The sequence below is a fragment of the Cricetulus griseus genome, assembly GCF_003668045.3.
Source record: "Cricetulus griseus strain 17A/GY chromosome 1 unlocalized genomic scaffold, alternate assembly CriGri-PICRH-1.0 chr1_0, whole genome shotgun sequence".
In the NCBI taxonomy this organism is placed as follows: domain Eukaryota; kingdom Metazoa; phylum Chordata; class Mammalia; order Rodentia; family Cricetidae; genus Cricetulus; species Cricetulus griseus.
Genome location: NW_023276806.1, coordinates 98,018,807 through 98,040,206, shown reverse-complemented (window position 1 = coordinate 98,040,206; position 21,400 = coordinate 98,018,807). Strand labels below are relative to the sequence as shown.

The window sequence follows — 21,400 nt, the reverse complement described above, 5'->3', positions numbered from 1 at the left end:
GCTACATTTACTGCTCTTTGTGAAATGAAATACATATACTCATTTATTGAACTAAATTGTTAATAATCCTCTCTATACAGCCAATTCATTTCAAACTTCTCAGCCCGTTTTGTGCATGGCTAAGGCAATGAACCATGATTCTCATCTCAATTTCTCTAGACAAATATGTTGATCATCAGGTAATCACAATCTATTTTAAAAATATGGTCCCACAGAGATTCTAAGAAGGTTTGTGTTAATTTGTCCAGGCTGTCATTAAATATCATAGATTGAATGGCTTCAACAACAGAATTATATTTTCTCTCAGTTCAAGAGATTTTAATTCAGATAAAGGTGACAGCAGGCTGCTGTTCCTTTTGAGGCCCCGCCCTTGGTCTGTAATGGCTACTTTTCCCCTACATCCTAAACAGGGTCTTCCCTCTGATTTTCACCTGCTACAATTCCAGTCATACTGGTTTAGGACTCACTCCAATGGCTTTGTCATGCGGTTATTAGCTCTATTCCTACACTATGTTGAATCAGAACTTCAACATTTGTATTCTGTGGGGTCACAGTCAGTTCCTAATGATGCTTAGTGCCAGCTTCCTTGGTGATGCTATATTGAACAGATGGCGCTAAGAAGAGAAGCTATGAATACCATTGAATTTCTCCACCCAGTAGCCAAGGTCTAATAGCAAGCCTAGAAGACTCTGTGTTACAGTGTTAGGTTGGGTGAAACTTGCTACATGAGATGATGATGTGTGATGTGATTTAGGTAAAAAGTGATTTAGGATTAAACGAGCCATGAGGGGTGACAGAGGACATGGTCATGGTGGGTACTTTGGTTCCGGAAGAGGCCCTGGAGGAGGGTTCAGGCCATTTGTGTCCCACATCCCTGTTGATTTCTATTTGTGTGAAATGGCTTTTCCTCAGGTCAAGGCCGCACCTGATGAAAGTCCTTCAGTGAAGCCTTGCTGAAGAGGAATCAGGACCTTGGCCCCAATTCTGCAGAGCAGGCTTCTATCCTTTCTTTGGTGACAAAAATAAACAATATGATTGACAACTTGATTGTGGCTCCAGGGACATTTGAAGTGCAAATTGAAGAAGTCCAACAGGTTGGACCATATAAAAAGGGGACGATGACAGGACACAATGTAGCTTACTTGGTAGTGATACTAAAGATCCTGCCAACACTGGAAGCTATTGCTGCCCTGGGGAACAAAGTTGTGGAAAGCCTGAGAGCACAGGATCCCTCAGAAGTTTTGACCATGCTGACTAATGAAACTGGCTTTGAAATTAGTTCTTCTGATGTTACAGTGAAAATTCTCATTACAACAGTGCCACCTAATCTCCAAAAACTGAATTCAGAAATGCATTTGGACATCAAGGTGTTGCAGAGCGCCTTAGCGGCCATCCGGCATGCCCGTTGGTTTGAAGAAAATTCTTCTCAGTCCACAGTTAAAGTTCTCATCAGATTGCTGAAGGACTTGAGGATTCATTTTCCTGGCTTTGAGCCTCTCACACCCTGGATCCTTGACCTTCTTGGACACTATGCTGTGATGAATAACCCCACCAGACAGCCTTTGGCCCTGAATGTGGCATACAGGCGTTGCTTGCAGATTCTGGCTGCTGGACTGTTTCTGCCAGGGTCAGTGGGCATCACTGACCCCTGTGAGAGTGGCAACTTCAGGGTACACACAGTGATGACCCTAGAACAGAAGGATATGGTCTGCTACACAGCTCAGACTCTGGTTCGAATCTCTCTCATGGAGGCTCTAGGAAGATCCTTGGCCAGGAGGGAGATGCCAGCTATCTTGCTGTGAAATATCTACCTGGGGTGGAGTGATTGTGACTCCTTCAGAAAAGGCTTATGAGAAACCGCCTGAGAAGAAGGAAGGAGAAGAGGAGGAGGAGAATACAGAAGAGCCACCTCAAGGGGAAGAAGAAGAAAGCATGGAGACTCAGATGTGAACTTCCTTTACTCTTTTCTGTCCAAGGGGAGATGAGCCTCAGCCAGCCGCCATGGGGCTTTATATGGTGGCATTTCTGTGGCATAGGGAGACAGAAGAAAAGAAAACAAACTGTAAAGAAAAAGTGTGCCATTCCACTGTTGATAGCGGCTAAGCAGCCTAAAGTCTCCCATTTGTGACTGTATATGCCCTCCATCCATGGAATGAACCAGAATGCCACACTTTCCCAATATTTAAACCTAACCACTCCCAACCAGTACTCTCTGTTGAAATGTTGTAAACTGTCAAGTGTCTGGGAATTTTTTTCCTAAGAAAAATGATTAAACTACTTCCTAGTAGGGTGGGGGGGAGTGATTTAGGGAGAAAGGGCTACTTGGCTTACAGTCCAGGAAACACTCTCTCCTGGCTGGGAAGGCATGGGGGCAGAAACTTGAGACAGATGGCCACATTGCACCTTCAGATCATATCTTAGTTAGGGTTTCTATTGCTTTGATAAAACACCATGACCAAAAAGCAAGTTGGGGAGGAAAGGGTTTATTGAGTTTGTACTTCAGCATTGCTGTCCATCACTGAAGGAGGTCAGGACAGGAACTCAATCAGGACAGGATCCCAGAGGTAGGAGCTGATGCAGAGGCCATGGAAGGGTGCTGCTTGCTGACTTGTTCAACCTACCTTCTTAGAGAACCCAGGACCAGCAGCCCAGCGATGGCACTGCCCACCATGGGCTGGTCTCTACCCCCATTGACCACTAAGTGATAAAATGCCTTACTCCTGGATCTCATGGAGGCATTTCCTCAACTGAGGTTCCTTCCTCTCTGATGACTCTAGCTTGTGTCAAGTTGATACACACACACACACACACACACAACACACACACACACAAAAAAAAAAAAAAAAAAAAAAAAAAAAAAAAAAAGTCCAGTACAGGCTGTGAGCAGGGAGAGAGGAATACTGGCTCTCAGCTCACTTTCTCCTTTTGTTCTGCCTGGGCAATAGTGTCACCCACACATAGATTGGGTTTTCCTGCCTTAATTAACCCCACAAGCATGATCAGAGGTTTGTTTCCATGGTGATTAAAGATCCCATCAAATCAGCAATCAAGAATAACCATAACAGGGGGAGTTTGCCTGGAAGTTTCCAATCTACTTCCTTACTTCTCTTAAGTTACTGAAAGTTTAATAAAATGATGGTTCTAGCCATTTGTGAATTAGTTTCTAAATGCAGCCCATGTCACAAGCACTAGAAAGTTATGCCTGTGAATGCAGTAGGCAAGATGGTACCTAATTAGCCATTTTATCATCTCAGAAGTATGAGAAAATATAAAAGTACCTGCTGGGCAAAATACCATGTCTAGGAACTGTTGAGCCGCAATGTCTTAGGGCTTGGCTTCTGTACTAACAAATTCTAAACTTCCCTGCATGCAGAGAAGGACAATTCCCTGTTGACAACTGATTTATGATGTCTGCAGAGATGCTTCCCTAATTAGTGATGAGGCCTGAATGCCCTGCAAGAAACCTGCTATGTAAAACTGTCCCCTAGAATGATGGCATTGTCCCCTGTCTGTGCCATGTCATTAACAAGTTAGAATAGAACTCTCTTGACAGGTGCTTTTGTTTCATGACTAAGAGTTGGTAGGTTTGTGGATTATAGTGTTTTTGCTGGCAGGAATAACTCACTGAAGCATATGTACAGCACAGCTTCCTCGAGGCACCCACTGACAGGTCAGACACAGACCCGGACATCAACAGGCCAGACATGAAAACATAGAGATGGAGATGACGGGACTCTTATGGGCCACCACCTGCTTTCAACTGTCACTGCTGGCAGGTAAGAAATGGGATGGGAAGAAACACTCATGGAAAGTATCACAATCTTCTTTTTATCCATCTTTTTTTATTTGAATTAGAAACAAGATTGTTTTACGTGTCACTCCCAGTTCCCACTCCCTCCCTTCCTCCCCTACCACCCTCCCCCACAGCTAAAACCCTACCTATCACATATCCTTTCTGTTCCCCAGGGAGGGTGAGGCCTTCCATAGGGGTCATCAGAGTCGATCATATCCTTTGGGATAGGGCCTAGGCCCACCCCTGTGTGTCTTGGATCAGGGAGTATTCCTCTATGTGGATTGGGCTCCCAAAGTCCACAACTATGCTAGGGATACGTACTGATCTACTACAGGAGGTCCTGTAGATTTCCAAGGTCTCCTCATTGAAATCCACCTTCCTGGGGTCTGGATCAGTCCCATGCTGGAATCTAGCTATCAGTCTGGGTACCAAGAGCTCCCCGTCGTTCAGGTCAGCTGTTTCTGTGGGTTTCACCAGCCTAGTCTAGACCCCTTTGCTCATCACTCATCCTTCTCTGCAACTGGATTCCAGTTCAGTTCAGTGATTAGCTGTGGGTGTCTGCTTCTACTTCCACCAGCTGCTGGATGAAAGCTAAAGGATGGCATATAAGACAGTCATCAATCTCATTATCAGGGGAGGGCATTTAAGGTAGCCTCTTCTCTGTTGCTTAGATTGTTAGTTGGTGTCATCTTTGTAGATCTCCAGATCTTTCCCTAGTGCCTGATTTCTCTGTAAACCTTAAATGTCTCCCTCTATTATGGTATCTCCTTTCTTGTTTTCTTCTATTCTTCCCCTGACTCAACCTTTCTGCTCCCTCATGTCCTCCTCACCCCTCCTCTTCTACCCTTCTCATTCTCCTAGCTCCCTCCCCCCTCCTCCCGTGCTCCCAATTTGCTCAGGAGATCTTGTCCCTTTCCCCTTTCCAGGGGACCATGTATGTCTCCTTGTTTACTAGCTTCTCTGGCAGTGTGGATTGTAGGCTGTTTGCTCTATGTCTAAAATCCACATATGAGTGAGTACATACCACATTTGTCTTTTTGTGATTGGGTAACACAATCTCCTTATAAACTCTTGTCCCAGCTTTTGAAAGAATAAATAAATAGCTAAGCCAGTGATCAAAGGCACATAGATTCATCTCATTCTGGTTATGTGCTGGGAGACCCAAAGTCCTCTCTCTCAGAGTTTCTGCATTCTCCAAAGGAAAAGAGAATCCATAGACTATTTTACAAGTTTAGGAAGAGAGTTTGAAGAAATGATGAATCAGCCTTAAAATCTTTTTTTTTTTCCCCAAAATTTGGTTGGCTAATTATCTAAGTCAGGGGTTCTCAACCTGTGGGTCATAACCCCTTTGGTTCTCAACCTTTGGGATTGTATATCAGATCTCTTGCATTATGATTCATAAGAGCAAAATTACAGTTTCAAAGTAGTAATGTAATAATTTTATGCTTGGAGATCATACATGAGGAACTTATTAAAGGGTCATAACTTTTAGAAGGTTAAGAACCACTAATCTAAGTCATTCAGGGGATGCTGGCATAATTTGGCTAACTACACCAAAATGGAGACTTTGAAGGCCCATGTCCCTCTGCCGCCTACAACTATGCCAATTTAAAAAGGCATTTTTGATGCATGGTGATTTCAGCCATTTCTGGAGAGTAGTTTACTTATATGTTTTTAAAGTGACATTTTTATTTTTAGATCAATAATAAGTGGCTTCAGATATGCTAGAAACACAGGGCAACTCAATATGCTAATTGGTTTATCAACAACAGTTTTAAGTGGTGTTCTAGAATTACAAATGGAATTGAGCATTTATGAATTAAACTGAATTGAGTTTCAGTACATTAGACATGGCAGTTGACTGTAAAAATCTCTGATTTGTGATGTATTGGAAAGGGGAGTAGTCAATTTCATCTCTAACAGCTTATGAACAGTGCCCAAGACTGTTGCTCATGGTTGGCCAGAATATATGCCATAAGAGACACCCACACTGTAATGCCTTGGATAGAGGATTCAAGAGCTACACCAAGATGGATTGTTGGGGAATAGGAAGTCTGTTGGTTTTTAATGCCATGGACAGACAAACAGATAGCAACATGGAGGAGCTCTGAGGAGCTTCAGGCCCCAGTACCAGAGACAGACAGGAGGCCAGCTGCAAAGAAAAAAATTAGGGTCTGTGTGGTGTAAACGTGGGACTGGCTGTCTCTTCTACCCTCAGAAGGTGGGGAGGTTTCACAGCACAAACCTGTAAGCAGGCTCTTAGACTCCCAGGCAGGAGGCAAAGAAGAGGTGGGGAGCAGAAGGTGTAGCCACCAGCATTCTCTTCCATGTAAACTCACTTCCTGGTAAGAAACCCTGGCACCTGAAGACTGGCAGTGGGGCTTCTCAGCAAGATGTCTGTTTTTAGGGGTGCTATAGATGCTGTGGCCTGTTAGCATTTAAGCATTTTACTGACCTGCCTTTAGAGTTCTGACAAGATACACCCTCACCTCAGCTGCTGCCACTAAGCACCACCTGCGCCTATTCAATATGTTCCCAGTTTAAAAAGGCCCTGCCCACCTCCCCATATCTCTCGGTCTCGGTCTCGGTCTCGGTCTCGGTCTCGGTCTCGGTCTCGGTCTCGGGTCTCTCGGTCTCGGTCTCGGTCTCGGTCTCGGTCTCGGTCTCGGTCTCGGTCTCGGTCTCGGTCTCGACTCCGACTCCGACTCCGTCTCCGTCTCCGTCTCCGTCTCCGTCTCCGTCTCCGTCTCCGACTCTGTCTCCGACTCTGTCTCCGACTCCGTCTCGTACTCTGACTCTATCTCGTACTCCGTCTCGGACTCTGTCTCGGTCGTCTCTGTCTCGGTCGTCTCCATCTCGGTCGTCTCCATCGTCTCCCTCTCGTTTGTCTCTGTTGTCTCCGTCGTCTCCCTCTCGGTTGTCTCGGTCGTCTCGGTCGTCTCGGTCATCTCAGTTGTCTCTGTCTCGGTCGTCTCAGTCTCCGTCTCAGTTGTCTCCGTCTCTGTCTCGGTCGTCTCAGTCTCCGTCTCTGTCTTGATCGTCTCCGTCTCTGTCTCGGTCGTCTCAGTCTCCGTCTCAGTCGTCTCCGTCGCTGTCTCGGTTGTCTCAGTCTCCGTCTCTATCTCGGTCGTCTCAGTCTCTGTCTCGGTCGTCTCAGTCTCCGTCTCTGTCTTGATCGTCTCCGTCTCTGTCTCGGTCGTCTCAGTCTCCGTCTCTGTCTTGATCGTCTCCGTCTCTGTCTCGGTCGTCTCAGTCTCTGTCTCGGTCGTCTCAGTCTCCGTCTCTATCTCGGTCGTCTCCGTCTCTGTCTTGGTCGTCTCCGTCTCTGTCTCGGTCGTCTCAGTCTCCTTCTCGGTCGTCTCAGTCTCCGTCTCTATCTCGGTCGTCTCCGTCTCTGTCTCGGTTGTCTCCGTCTCTGTCGTCTCCTTCTCGGTCGTCTCGGTCGTCCCCGTCGTCTCGGTCGTCTTGGTCGTCTCGGTCGTCCCAGTCGTCTCAGTCGTCCCGGTCGTCTCGGTAGTCTCAGTCGTCCCCGTCGTCTCAGTCGTCTCGGTAGTCTCGGTCGTCCCGGTCGTCTCCGTCTCCGTCGTCTCGGTCATCTCAGTCGTCTCCGTCGTCTCCATCTCGATCGTCTCGGTCATCTCAGTCTCAGTATCGTTCGTCTCCGTCTCGGTCATCTCAGTCGTCTCGGTCGACTCCGTTGTCTCCGTCTCAGTCGTCTCGGTCATCTCGGTCATCTCGGTCATCTGCGTAGTCTCCCTCTCGGTCATCTCAGTCGTCTCCCTCTCTCTTCCTCTCTCTCCCTCTCTCTTCCTCTCTCTCTCTCTCTCTCTCTTCCTCTCTCTCCCTCTCCCTCTCCCTCCCTCCTTCCCTCCCTCCCCCTCCCTGGTCTCCCTCTCCATCTCCCTCTCCCTCCCTGTCATCTCCCTCTCTGTTGTCTCCCTCTCCCACTGCTCCAGTCCCCAGAGGCTAGTCTCCCCCCTGCCCTCTCCCCTTTTTATGATCCTTTATCCCCCTCCAAAAAAAACTCCCCTTGACCTCTGTTGCTTGGCATCTTTCTCTCTCAAGCTTTTTTTTAAAATTACAACACTGAGTGGCTGCTGGACTCCTCCAGGGGTTCTGCCGTGAATGATGTGAAGTCAGCATGCCTGTCAGCTTTCTTTCTGCTCTTGAAACCCCAGAACATGGAATTCAATCTGCCCACCTTCCTACCCTACAATATTTTTTTCATAATTTAATGGTCTTTTGGATATCTTAAACAATGAAAGCAATTTGAGGTACAGAGAGTTTCTTTCCCATCTATCTCTGATATAACATTTCTCCTGATTTTAGAACTTTTTTTCTAGACCTTTGAGACAAAACTATAAAAGAATGCTAACACCTGCATCTTTAAAGCAGGCACTCTCATCTGGCTTCCTTGGGCACTAGGCACACATGTGGTACATGGACATACACACAGGCAAAACAGTCATACATTACAATAAAATAAAACAAAAAATATTGTGCAGACTGCTCAACAAACATGGAAAATGGTGACATTATGTATGACAATGGGTACATAAAAAAAATAGGACAGATTGGGTGAGAAATGAGTTTGGATTCCTATTTTGAACACATTGAACTTGATGTGCCCATGGAAATCAAAACAAGATGTCCCAGAAGTTCCATGGCCATAAGGACTTAGACCTCACAAAGAGGAGAGTACACTAGAATTAAATTTGGAATCAAAAAAGAGTAAAATGAAAGCTAGAAAATAGCCTGAATTCAATTCCCAGCAACCACATGGTGGCTCACAACTATCTACAATGAGATCTGGTGCTCTCTTCTGGCCTGAAGGCAGAACACTGAATACATAATAAATGGAAAGAAAGAAGGGAAGGGGAGAGGGCAAGCAGGGAGGGAAAGGGGAAGGGAGGGGAAGGAAAGGGGAGGGGGAAAGGGAAGGAAAGGGAGAAGGGAAAGGAAAGGGGAGGGGGAAGGGGAAGGAAAGGGAGGAAGGGAAGGGAGGGGAAGGGGGGAGGGAGGGGAGGGGAGTGGAGTGGAATGGGGGAAGGGAATGGGGGAAGGGAGGGGAAGGGAAGGGGGAAAGGGAAGAAGGAAAACAACTAAATAGAAGGACAGGATGTGAAATATTAGTCAACAGCAAAAGTATGAAGGGAAGTACAGAAACAAAACAAAGGGTAGTGGAGAACCACCATTAAGAGAAAGACAGATGGGCTGACTAGGAAAATGGGATATTACTTGTAAATCTGGCATATTCAAGTAGAGTACTAAGAACAAAAACCAGGCTGAAAAAAGTTGAGGGATAACCAGAGAGCAGCATAAAGAGGCATGAAACTGTGTGCTCTGGAAGAATTCCCTACTGTAAACTGAACTTTACAGACAAAGCCATACCTATGTTACAGATCCTACCAGGTTGAGCTGGACAGTGGTTGCACATGTCTTTAATCCCCGCACTTGGGAGGCAGAGGCACATGAATCTCTGAGTTCAAAGACAACCTGGTCTACAAAGTGAGTTCCAGGACAGCAAGAGCGACCCAGGGAGACCCTGTCTTGAGAAAACAAACAAAAAAACAAACAATGCCAACAAAAAAGATCCTAGCAAGTTGATTGACCCATTAGAATGCCATGGTTGTACAGGCTTGGAATGTTGCTGATCCAGAGGCAAATCATATTGAGCTATCTGTACAGGTAGCCCTCTTGAATGGCCATTCATTGCCCATCTCTGTGTAAGACTTAACATCTTTTTAATTCTCAGGTCAAATCTTTAAAGTGTATTAACAGACCACTAGGGTCCATCAACCTAAAGGCAAAATTTAACAATGTCATCAGGTAACATCTAAAATCCATTTTCCCCTCTCTCCTGCATCTTGCCTACTTACTGTACCAACTAATGTATTTGGGAGATGCCTTGATTTTGGACTCTTCTGTAATTCTGGGTAATGGAATCTGTGTTCCTGGGCCATGGTCACTCATATTTGGCTCAGAATAAATTATCTTCTTGAAGGGACCTGCTCCCCTTTTGGCAGCCATAACAGCCGAACACGTGCTTGCCATAAACTTGCCTTGGTCATTTAGAGGTCAGTTACCTGTCTCGTGACAAGGAACCCATCAGAAGTTAGTTAGTCACTAGAAAGTCAGATGCCTGTCTCGTGACAAGGAACCCATCAGAAGTTAGTCACTAGAAAGTCAGATGCCTGCCTCGTGACAAGGAACCAATCAGAAGTTAGCTGGTGGCGCTATGCTTTACGACCCTGGGTGTGCTTTACCGACAAGCGCACAGCAATGACGTAGAGAGCATAACAACCACCCTGGGAGGGCCTATGGGCCATAACAACCAGTTGACCAATCAACACAGGGTAAGCCCTCCAAGCCTGGAGGCACACCAATCGTGAGCCTGTGCGTACCCCTAGACACTCCCCTTACGCTGCCCTACAAGATCTGTACGCAGCGGGTTCGAGCTGTCTTTTGCTAGCCATCCGCCATGGCGGGTGGGTGAAAGACCCAAGCTAACATGGGGTTAGCTCGTTAAATTACAATGAAGCCTCGTGCAGTTTGCATCAAGCTCTCGAATCTGCCTGGTGATTGGGGGTGACCGCAGTCGTGGCCTGGGACCCCGGATACCTGAGTTTTCAGGGGGTCTAACATTCTCTTCCCCTTGAGGACAAAGGTGTGCTTGGCATCAACACTGGGAATGAGCAGAGGATAAGGAGCCTCCAACCGCTTCCCACCCAGTCCCTGCCTTCGTTTCTGCTCATCATTGCTGTATCTATGACCTGTCCATATCCATAGAGGCTCCTGGTTGAAGAAGGTGGTCCATCCTGGTGTGGTGCATCTTCTAGATTTCATTTAAAAAATCATGAAAAGAAAAAATAAGTGCAAACCAAGATGTCCAGAGATACATCAGGTGAGAAAAATAAACCAGGACTTGGAAGGAAGAAAGTATACAGCTGCCTGATTTGACCTCAGGGAACCTCTAGTTGTCCAGCACTAACACACAAGTGACAAGGTGGTATAATTGGCTAAACTTATGAGGACTGACCAAAAGGCTAGATAAGCAATGACCGGATTGCTTCTAGATGTGTTCAAGTTTTTTCCCAACTGATTCTATAGTTTCTTCTCGAGCAGGTCAGTGGCATTCCATAAGAAAAATGTCTTCAGTGCCTCAAGACTTTAAAGAGGGTCTGGATCCAGACATTGTGGTAGCTTCATGCAAAGGCATGAAGATGGTGATCAGAAGTTCATGGTTATCTTTAGCTACATAGTGAGTTTGGGGCCAGGACTATATGAGAAAAGGTAAGACCCTTGGATATATTTTACAAATGGAGTTATCAAATGGCTGGAGCAACAAGTTTAATCACACAGTGAATGACAACACATAAGGTTGTCATATAAGTCAACAGAAAATCTTATATGACTCCTAAAGTCAACCTTCATTTTATCTCTGGTCATTATGTGAACTGGTGCATAGAAGCAATTTTTCGGTAGAATTTTGTCAACTATAATAAATACATACTTAGTTTCTATAATTGTAGGCAGTTCTTTAGGATAAAGGCCTTACCCCATATACCAATTTCTTCCACTATTTACCTCTTAATTTTGGTCACATTTCAGTTGTCTTAGAGTCATCTTTCCTAACTAATAATGGTTGTGGATAAAGATGTCCTTCTGGCTGGCTGCTAGCCCAAAGTCACCACAGTCAGTATGTTTTTGCACACATATGCAGTTACCAAGTGACAACAGATGTCCCCAGCTAGCTGGAGTTGTGACTTTCTCAGCTGCATTTCTAGACTCTAACACTGGCACTTTTAATATTCATTCACATTTTAAAAAGAAGAAAAGAGGAATGAGTTTCATTTAGTTCAGAGGATAGCTTCCCCAGCCTCCCAACTAGGGAACATTGACCCCATCCTCCTCATTTCCAACAGTTCCTGGACTGGGGCCTCCAGACTAGAACTGTAGTCAGACCTGAGTTATTATAGTGTTTGAGGACTTGGAATTCTCTGCTGAGAGACCTCACTTGTGATCATCTTCATCTTCAGAAACATAACCCTGCCTTTTTCTTTCCTGCTGCCTGCATGTGTCCATACTTGGAAAAGGTTCTGGAGAAGTCAGAATCTTACTTTGTGCATAGCCATTCCTCATGTGGGAGGAAGTAAGAAAGAAACAAGAAATGATGTGGAAAGGGCCTTCCTATTAGGGAATAGGTGCAGAAGCCCTAAGAATGTGTTGCCACAGGCATCATGATTACAACCAACATGCCATTTCCTCTTAAGTGAAGCTGATTTTCATTTAGTTCCTACAGTGTTAGCAGCCTGGAGTTCAGCCCTCACACTGTAGAAATTACCCTCAGACTGTGAGCTCATTTGATGGGAATTATTAGGTGATTAGCATATTAGCCTACAGAGAGCTTATTCCAAATTTAAGCTCAGAAGATGTCACACTGAAAAATCCTTTTCCTGTGTCAGCTTTGAAAATAAGGTTGATCTCTCCCAGGCATATGTGCTGGAGACTTCAAGTGCTTCTTTTCAAATCTCTCTGGATTCTTGATTACAGAGACTTGTAGGTCAGCATCTTCCTCAATGGAGACTGTTAAACTTGTATTCTACATACCAGATTCTATTGGGGCTCTCTATTTCTAAATTTCTTTCTTACTCCCTTCCTTTCTTTCTACATATTTAGGTTAAATATTCATCAGATGGTCTTTGTGGAAGGACTAGGACAGGCAAGTTCTCAAGATCTGTGACTCCCTGAGCTCCAGGAGAACAATGTGGCTGTCTGAACTCTCCTGTCATGGGACTCTTCTAAGCAGCCATGAATTACACTCATACCTCTAACTCAGTAAGTGCATGAGAGACAAACCCAGGCAGGTATTTAAAAAAAAAAAAAAGGCCTGGGAAGAACAAAGAAACCATTCTCTGTGCTTCTCAGGAAAGGATGCCCATAGGAAGGGAAGCATTATCTGCAGGCACTGGATGGTGATGGGGCTCTTCATCTTGGCCTGCTAGACAGAGAGACTCAAGACTTCCATCAACAGTAGAACCAACCACCTGGTTTCTATAAGAGGAAATACCCAGTTTATTGAGTAGCCCACCTACCATCCTTCCACCGTAGAAGTCAGATTCTGTTACTCATGTTGTTAGGGTTAGAGCCCAGGAAAAGGTTAGGCCCTGGAAGCTTAGCCATCTGTCTCCAATTAAACAAAGCATAAAAACAAGATTATTCAATCTGATAATAAAATCATTGCAAGCAGCAGATATCTATGTCTTATAATCGTTGTAATGGCACTCTTGACATTCCCTCTAGGACAAATATGGGGGTATCAAGACCCTCAAAAGATCCTCTTTCAAGATTCCATTAATGACTCTCTTCCACTGGCCATACTTTATGCTAAAGTATATGAAATTTAAAAATGACTAGATTTGGACCATTCAGTGGCATATCTATGCACAAGTCATCCGTGTTTCTATAAGTAACACCCAATAACCCCATTTGATCACCAAGCTGTAGAGAAATCTTCTTATCCTTTTGCCTATCCTTCCCCATTTGGGGTGAATAGACAGCTAATTTTCCACTCCTGGGTTGGATACCAGGAAACATTCTTATATGAATGACTTTAGCACTGCATTGATGCTACTAGACAGCAAACACTGTACTACCCACTTCACACTTAGCCCTATATAACTATAATCTCTGATGAAGAAACTGTGGAAAATCAGTTGAATGAGTATTTTGGAGCAGATGAGACTTGTTGTTGTTGCTGCTGTTGTTTTTCTAGACAGGATTTCTCTGTGTAGTCCTGGCTGTCCTGGAACTCACTCTGTAGACCAGGCTGGCCTCAAACTCACAGAGATCTATCTGCCTCTGCCTCCTGAGTTCTGGAATTAAAAGGCATGGACCACCACTGCCCAGACAGATAAGACTTTTGAGTATTAATAAAATCTCATGGGAAGGTAAGCTACTGAGGCACAATATAGCCAAGACCAAAGCAAGAGAACTCAGTGACTCTGAACTTAGTAGTTCTTCTCTGTCACTGCCCACCACACGTTTTAGGGTCTACATGAGAAGACAAAATCAGTTTCCCATCGCTGTTACACAATGCCCAAGAGTGGTTAATTTTATAAAGACCAGTAATTATTAAACTAAAAGATCTAGAGATTCTATGATGTCAGTCAGGTGAGTTCTGGTGAGGACCTCAAGACAGATGGCATTCAAGACGGACATGATACAAGATGGGGAGATGACATCACCAGTCAGGAAGCCAGAGCATGCAGAGAGGTTAGTCTTGTGACCTTTCCCTAGGCCTCTCCTCTTAAATGACATTCCACTTGTCAATATCAACACACTGAGGACCAGGTTCCCAATACACAAACTGTTTCAGAACACATCCAAGTCACAGCACAGTCAGCACAGAGTACACTACTCCAATGCAGCTGATAGCTGTTGCTATGGTTAGAATTGAAACTGTCCCTCAGAACTCATGTGCTGAGGCAGCAATCTGGCAGTGTTCAGAAGTGGGACCTTGGGACATAATTGGCGTCTGGTGCTCTAACCCTATCAACTGACTGGCCTATTGATTGAGTTGTAGTTTAGTGACCTATTGGTGGAAGCCTTAGGAGGTCCCCAGGAGCTTGTATTTGAAGGTTATGCATGATCCCCACGCCCTGCATTCTCTCTTTCCCACTGCCCTGCCCCATTAGGTATTCCACCCATGCTCATAATGCTTCCTCATAATGCTCTGCCTCACCATAGGCCCAGAAGCAACAGAACTATGTATTTCACTCCACTACTGTCCTAAATTGCTTTTCTTTTCTTTTTTTTTAAAGATTTTATTTATTTATTATGTATACAACATTCTGCTTCCATGTATATCTGCACACCAGAAGAGGGCACCAGATCTCATTGCGGATGGTTGTGAGCCACCATGTGGTTGCTGGGAATTGAACTCAGGACCTTTGGAAGAGCAGTTGGTGCTCTTAACCTCTGAGCCATCTCTCCAGCCCCCTCTAAATTGCTTTTCTATTTCCATGACAAAAACATGACCAAACATGCCAAGACCAAAACAACTAAGGGAGGAAAGGGTTTATTTTGACTTAAACTTTATAGTGCATCACTGAGGGAAGCCAAGGCAGGAGCTAACGGCAGGAAATCAAGGCAGCAACTGAAGAAGAGGCTGTGGTGGAATACTGCTGACTAGCCTGCCCCCCACCCTGTGGCTTATTCAGCTTGTTTTCTAATACAACATGGAGCCACCTGCCCAGGGGTGGTACTGCCCATAGTGGGCTGGGCTCTTCCACAGCAATCATTAATTAAGAAAATGCCCCACAGTGTTGTCCTCAGACCAGTCTGATGGAGGCAATTCCTTGAATAATGTTCCCTCTTCCCGGACGACTCCAGATTGTGTCAGGTTGACAACACAACCAACCAGCATGCCTGGCTGCCCTAAAAGATCTGGAGGCAGGTCTAGCCCATCCTGCTTCACTGGCAGCAAACAGTAACACTCTGAAATGGGGGAGAAGGACTCCCAAAGAATTGCCATTCATTTGACGCAGACTCCTATCAGGAGGACAGGATTAATTCAAAGAGCCTTGCAGAGCAGTTCTAACCTGCCGAAGCATGAGGACTGTGTATAACGGCTTCTATCCTTAAACAATGGTTCTTGGAGATGCTCTGATGCTCTGCAAATAGTGACAATATATACACTGACTGGGGAATCTATCTGCTCATTGACTGTAATCATTTCTCCCATTACAGCCCCTGGTAACATTTATTTAAGAAAAAAGAAAAGCATTTCCAACCACTAAAAATGCTTCCAGTTGATGCTTTGTGTTCTGTTGTATTTAGAACAAAAGCATTCCTTGCACAATCTACTAGGTTGGACCCCTGAGTAGGCACTGTGACTGCAGAATAATGTATTCATTAGAAAAATTAAGATCCTCTTAATTCATCTCTATTTTATAGACTAGTACATCCCTTACAAAACAATCTCTCCTGTGACTGGAGTCAAGAATACAAGCATGAAGTCTTTCTGAAGTATTTACAATAAATGGCAGATAACATAGAAGATGGGTGAGAGCATTAAAACAACAGACACAATAATGCCTTCCTCTGAGTGACGAAGTGAAGCAGAGACCACAGAAGCACTTACAGTGTACACACACACACACACACACACACACACACACACATACACACAAATTCAGGCCTTATTCCTACCCCTAGGTAGAGCTAAAATCCCTGGAAGACCATAAAGCAAACCTGTGAAAGGTAAACAGAAGGCCAAGGAAACAGGGACTTGCAGATTTGAGGCATGATGGAATTTCTTTTCACCTTAGAGATCCCACAGTGGGTTCTAGAGAAACCCAGTGTTGTAGTAGTGCTTGCCTCAGAGTGTGACATCATCATCACAGGCCATGGTGAAGAACTGGGGCTGTGGCCACCTGCAGAATCCCTTGGCCCGTGAGTCACGACTACAGACCAATGCAGTAATGGCATCAGTTATGGCAAAAGACATGTATTTGCTAACATTTCTCTATATAAAGGGGTGGTGTGTGCATATGTGTGCGTGTGTGTGTGTAAGTATCTGTGTGTACGTGTGCCTGTATCTCTGTGTATGTGTGTATGTATCTCTCTGTGAGTGCATATGTGTATGTGTGTGTGCATGTATCTGTGCATGTATGATGTGGGTTCTTTGAATGTAACAGAGTTTTTTCCTGGCTCTTAGTGATCTTACTTTAGGGTGCTAAGACCCCAGAAAATCAGTAGCCACCAAAACCACTGCCAAGTTTATTGTCTCATGGCTAATAATAACAAGGGGCTGAGGAGTAGGAGTAAAAAGATTGACTACACATTAATTTTAAAGAAGCAAGAGCTCCAGAGAACAGAAGGGGTACAAAGGGAAGAATGCCTCTATGCTGCCCTGCCAAATAGACTTTTGTGCATCTTATGGCAGGAATTGGGTGGAGACTGGGGCAACTTCTTTATTGAGGTTGATCACTTTGGAGCATATCAAGGGCTGATACAGTAAGGAGACCACAAACACCATTGGTCCCTCTGTCCAATCAGAGATTTACGTGATTTAGAGAAGAGGTCACTTGTGCTATGATACCAGCTCATGGCCCACCATGAACCCCACCTTTTCTGCTAAAGGGGAGCTTAATTCCTTTCTTAACCAGATTGTCACCTGAGACTTTCTTCCCCACACCCTTTCTCCTGCCCCTCCTATAGCAGGCTTTCTTTGGGCAACCAACCAGCTCCCAAATCATAACATGGAGACTTGTTGTTAGTTATCTATGCTCAGCTTTATCTTACGTTTGTCCCACTAGCTCTTGTAACCAGATTGGTAGAAAGGGATGTTTAAACAGTTACCATTCTATGCAGTCAACCAACACAGGGAAAACTATGGCCCCACCCCTATCTGTGTCAGCAGGAACTGGGCAGAGCCTGGACCTCCCACCCCTACCCATTTCAGCAGGAGCTGTGGGGTGCCTGGACTCCCACCCCTACCCATGTCAGCAGGAGCTGGGCAGAGCCTGGTCTGCCCATCCCTAACTAGATGGTTTATTAATAAGTTCTGGGTAGAATCAAAGACAGGTGTGTCCACTCCACTTCCTGCTTAAGTTTCCATAGTTTGCGTTTGATCATCCTCTGTCTCTGAGAATTGGTGTAACCAATGTGCTCGCTTTTCTCATGACCACAGTAGTCCTTCCTTTTCTCTCCCATTACCAAGAGTATCCCGTTTCAGACCATTGTTCAGAGGTTTTTGTGGCATCATATTTTTATAGTGAGCAAAATCAACTGAAAGATTTTCAAAATACACAAAGAAACATTCAGACTCCGGGATGAGAAGCAAGATGGTATATGTGAACATGAACGTGAAACCAAGGAAAATCCACTTGTCTACACAGTCAGCTGTGTGGCTCTTACTCACTCTCCCTCTTTTATGTACTCCTGCCCAGCCATCTCTCTCTGGACCCCTAGCATGGCATATTAAAAAAAAAAATACGAACTAACTTTAAATTTAAGCCAGAAATCCTGATAGAGCAAGCGTGATCCGGTAGACCTTTATTAGTTGCCCTGACATTGTTTGTGTGGTCATATAAAGTATTTCAGTCTGTGGGGCTGGAAAGATGGCTTAGCAGTTAAGGGCACTTACTGTTTCTCTAGAGGATCCAGGTTCTGCTCCCAGACCTACATCAGGTGGTTCATAGTCACCTGTAATGCCAGCCCCGATGGACCTGACATCCTGGTTTGGCCTCCAAGGGCACTGTGCCCACATGACATACTCATATGGACACATACATATACAAAATTAAATCTTAAAAAATTCTGTCTAGAAATGTCATTATCACTGGGTACAAATTAACATTAATCTATATTATGGGGGACGTTGATTAGAATTTGAAATTCTCCAATCACGATTCTACACTTTCAAATGTATTTTTCTTACATCAAATTTATTATAACATAAAGTAAGTTAGTAATGATTTATATAGGGTATCAATGCTATCATTAACATATGATGGTTTGATTTGTGTTTAGCGGTTTGGGGATATGTGGTCTTTCATCAGCACAGTGCAGATATTAAGCAGGCCAAGCAGACAGACACATCAGAAGACAGCAGTTCTGATGACCACATGATACAAGTATTTCTACAAGGCAAAATGTTTTACTTCTGTAGAGTGGTGTGTGCCCACACTGAAACAAGAAGCAAGCACACCAGTGAGGCTTCTGACACAAAGGGGGTCCCTGCCTTACTCTGGTCAGAGCTCAGCATCCAGTCCTTATGCAACCAGCTAAAACAGAGCTGCAAGGTTTCTAGGGAGAAATAAAGCCTGAGCAGGTATTTTGATCTCAAGTAGTGCTGACCCTGAAGGAATCTGAATTTCTGCCAAATGGCTTCTTTGCAGTGCCTCTCAATGGCATTTGTCTCATTTAACCCTTTGAGAGGAAAGACTGAATATCCTGTTTACATTTCCCACAGCTTCCTCAGACTGTCCAAGTCCTTGTGGGTGGCAGCCAGAGGGCTGAGGATTGTGAAAAGGCTTTCCAGGGCAGTAAAGAAATCTGTCCCAAGACCACCCACCCCTTGCTGGGGCACTCTTTGTCCAGGCTGCTTTTCTGTGAAGGCACCTGTTTCCAGCAATATCTTTTCCATTACCTCCCCTTTCACAATGGTCCTTCTACATTATAGAAAACAGACCAGGGACCAGCCCAAAGTGAAGATATGAGTCCAAAGTTCCCAGGAATTTCAAGCCAACTGTGGGGGCCTTCTGGACTGGGTGTCCTCTGGGAGTGCAGGGAGGTCGGTGCCTCTCTCCTCCCTAGCACATCTTGTTCTAGTGCATTTTAGGGAGGAGTGGTCTAAAATGTTGGGCAACAGACAAAAAGGAGCAATGTACATAGGTACATAGATACTGAAGAGCAAGCCACGAGAACTTCTATGATCAGAGAGTTTCGATATGTTGCTCTCAGCTAATCTGAAAGGATGCAATCCTGTTGTCAAGTGATAGATAATTAAAAACAATTTTGATAGTCAACCATCGTGGGATTTTCTTTTGTTATCTAGGAGTTCAAGGACTTAAACCACATTCCAATCACAATTCCTCTTAGTCCTTTCTATTAACTTATAAATGGATTTTATTTGACATTTTATGTACAAAAAATACTAAATAGAGAAGAAAATCAATATTGAATATCTCATTTTAGCTGATAAATATACATGAGCATATGTGAACATTTATATAAAATAATTGTTTTGAATTTCCATATTATTAAGAAATATGAATTTAATACAGCTTTCTTTGTTTAATAATTTCCTAGCAAGATATATGTTTATGATACTTTGGCTAATTTAATGTAACAATTATAGTTTAAACTGAGCCCAGGAAGAAATTGTCTTAGGCCTTATTACAGTCACAGAAGATTTTGATTAAAACATAAACATCTACTTATTTTATTATGATATAATAACCAGTGAAACCAACCTTCCAAGCAGAAAAACATATTATAACTTAAGATAAATATAAGAGAAGTGGAATGAAGATACAAGCTAAAAGATTAAGAAATGATTGAAGAATTCTTGTTATTGTAAATGCTGTTCATGGAGTCTTTCATGGCTAGTAATGGTATAAAGTTATGACAACATTTAGGTTTCACTAGCCACATTTACAAGACCAATGCAATGGGTTTATTTAAAATGTCAAATTTGCAAAAATTCCAAAATGCAGATCTTTACAAGATATGGGTTTTTTGTTTGTTTGTGTTGTGTTTTGTTTTTCAAGACAGGGTTTCTCAATATATCTCTAGCTGTCCTGGAACTCACTTTGTAGATCAGGCTGGCCTCGAACTCGAAGATATTTGCCTGTCTCTGCCTTCCAAGTCCTGGGATTAAAGATGTGAGCCACCACCAACACCACCACTTGGCTTAAATTTCTAAATAAATAAAGTCAAACTATAACTTAAAGCTACATCCTTTGGCTCTGTTTTAATATAAATTTTATTTAGTTATTTACTCCCTTAACATACATCAAATTAAAAGTATCAAAATGCATGTTTTTTAAATGTCATGTATTTCATAAATATTTGGTATGACTAACTATGTCCCAGGCATTGTTCTGAACTTTCTGAGTGTATTCACGAACAAAACTGAAAAAAGAAAATCCCTACCCTCCTGGATCTTAAGTTTTAGTGGGAGAAAATAAAAACATATATAAAATAGGTATTTAAGACAATGGTAGACTCTATAGAGAAGAATGAAATTAAGAAAGCAGTGGAGGGTTCTAGGAAGAGAGATGATTTTATATGGATCTGGGAGAAAAGACTTTGGGACAGTCACATTGAACCCTAAGAAGCTGGGCATTGGAGTGCATGCTTTGAATCCAAGCATTGTAGAAGTGGAGACAGAATCATATGAATTTGAGGCCAGCCTGGACTACAAAAGAATGTTCACATCCAGCCTGGGCTACAGAGTAAGACCTTATTTTTTTTTTATTAAATTAAATTAAATACCTTAAGGATGGGAATCAAGATAGTGTAGGATGACCTGGAATAACTCAACCTCTTGAGGACCCACACAACTCGGGAAACAAAAACGTGGGTGAGTTAGTGGCCTCAGCAAAGCTCAGGAGTAGAACCTATGATCTGGGTATGATTTAATCTGAAGCTAGCCAAGGAATAGGGACTCCAATTTGCATGGGCCCCTTTGAGGACCCCAGCGAAGGTAATAATGAGTGTGTGTGTGTGTGTGTGTGTGTATGTGTGTGTGTGTGTGTGTGTGTGTGTGTGATTTTGTTTTCTTTACTTGGAGTAAGTATACCAAATCTGCATAAATTTCAGATCACTCAGAATTCAGTATCACTGCCTTTCAATGCCATGTTCTCATGGTGGGAGCACACAGCTCCCATGATTCTTCAGTCCTAGTGATGAACAGTCACCCATACTCTCAGAACAAATGGTAGATTAGATTATTGTTTTCCCTTCTCTTTGTCTACCACCTTCATCCTAAAACTTGGAGTTCATTACACAGGGAGCATAGTGCTGCTGCAGGCTTCAGCTACCTGCTTTGTTTTATTAGTTACTGCTCTGTTGCTGTGATAAATCACCGTCATG

The 21,400-nt window shown here is 43.8% G+C and overlaps 1 pseudogene; it reads left to right on the top strand.

Annotated features, from left to right (window-relative positions):
* Positions 1-783: 783 nt before the first annotated feature.
* On the top strand, positions 784-1,965 carry LOC100754341 (annotated as a pseudogene).
* The last annotated feature ends 19,435 nt before the right edge of the window (positions 1,966-21,400 follow it).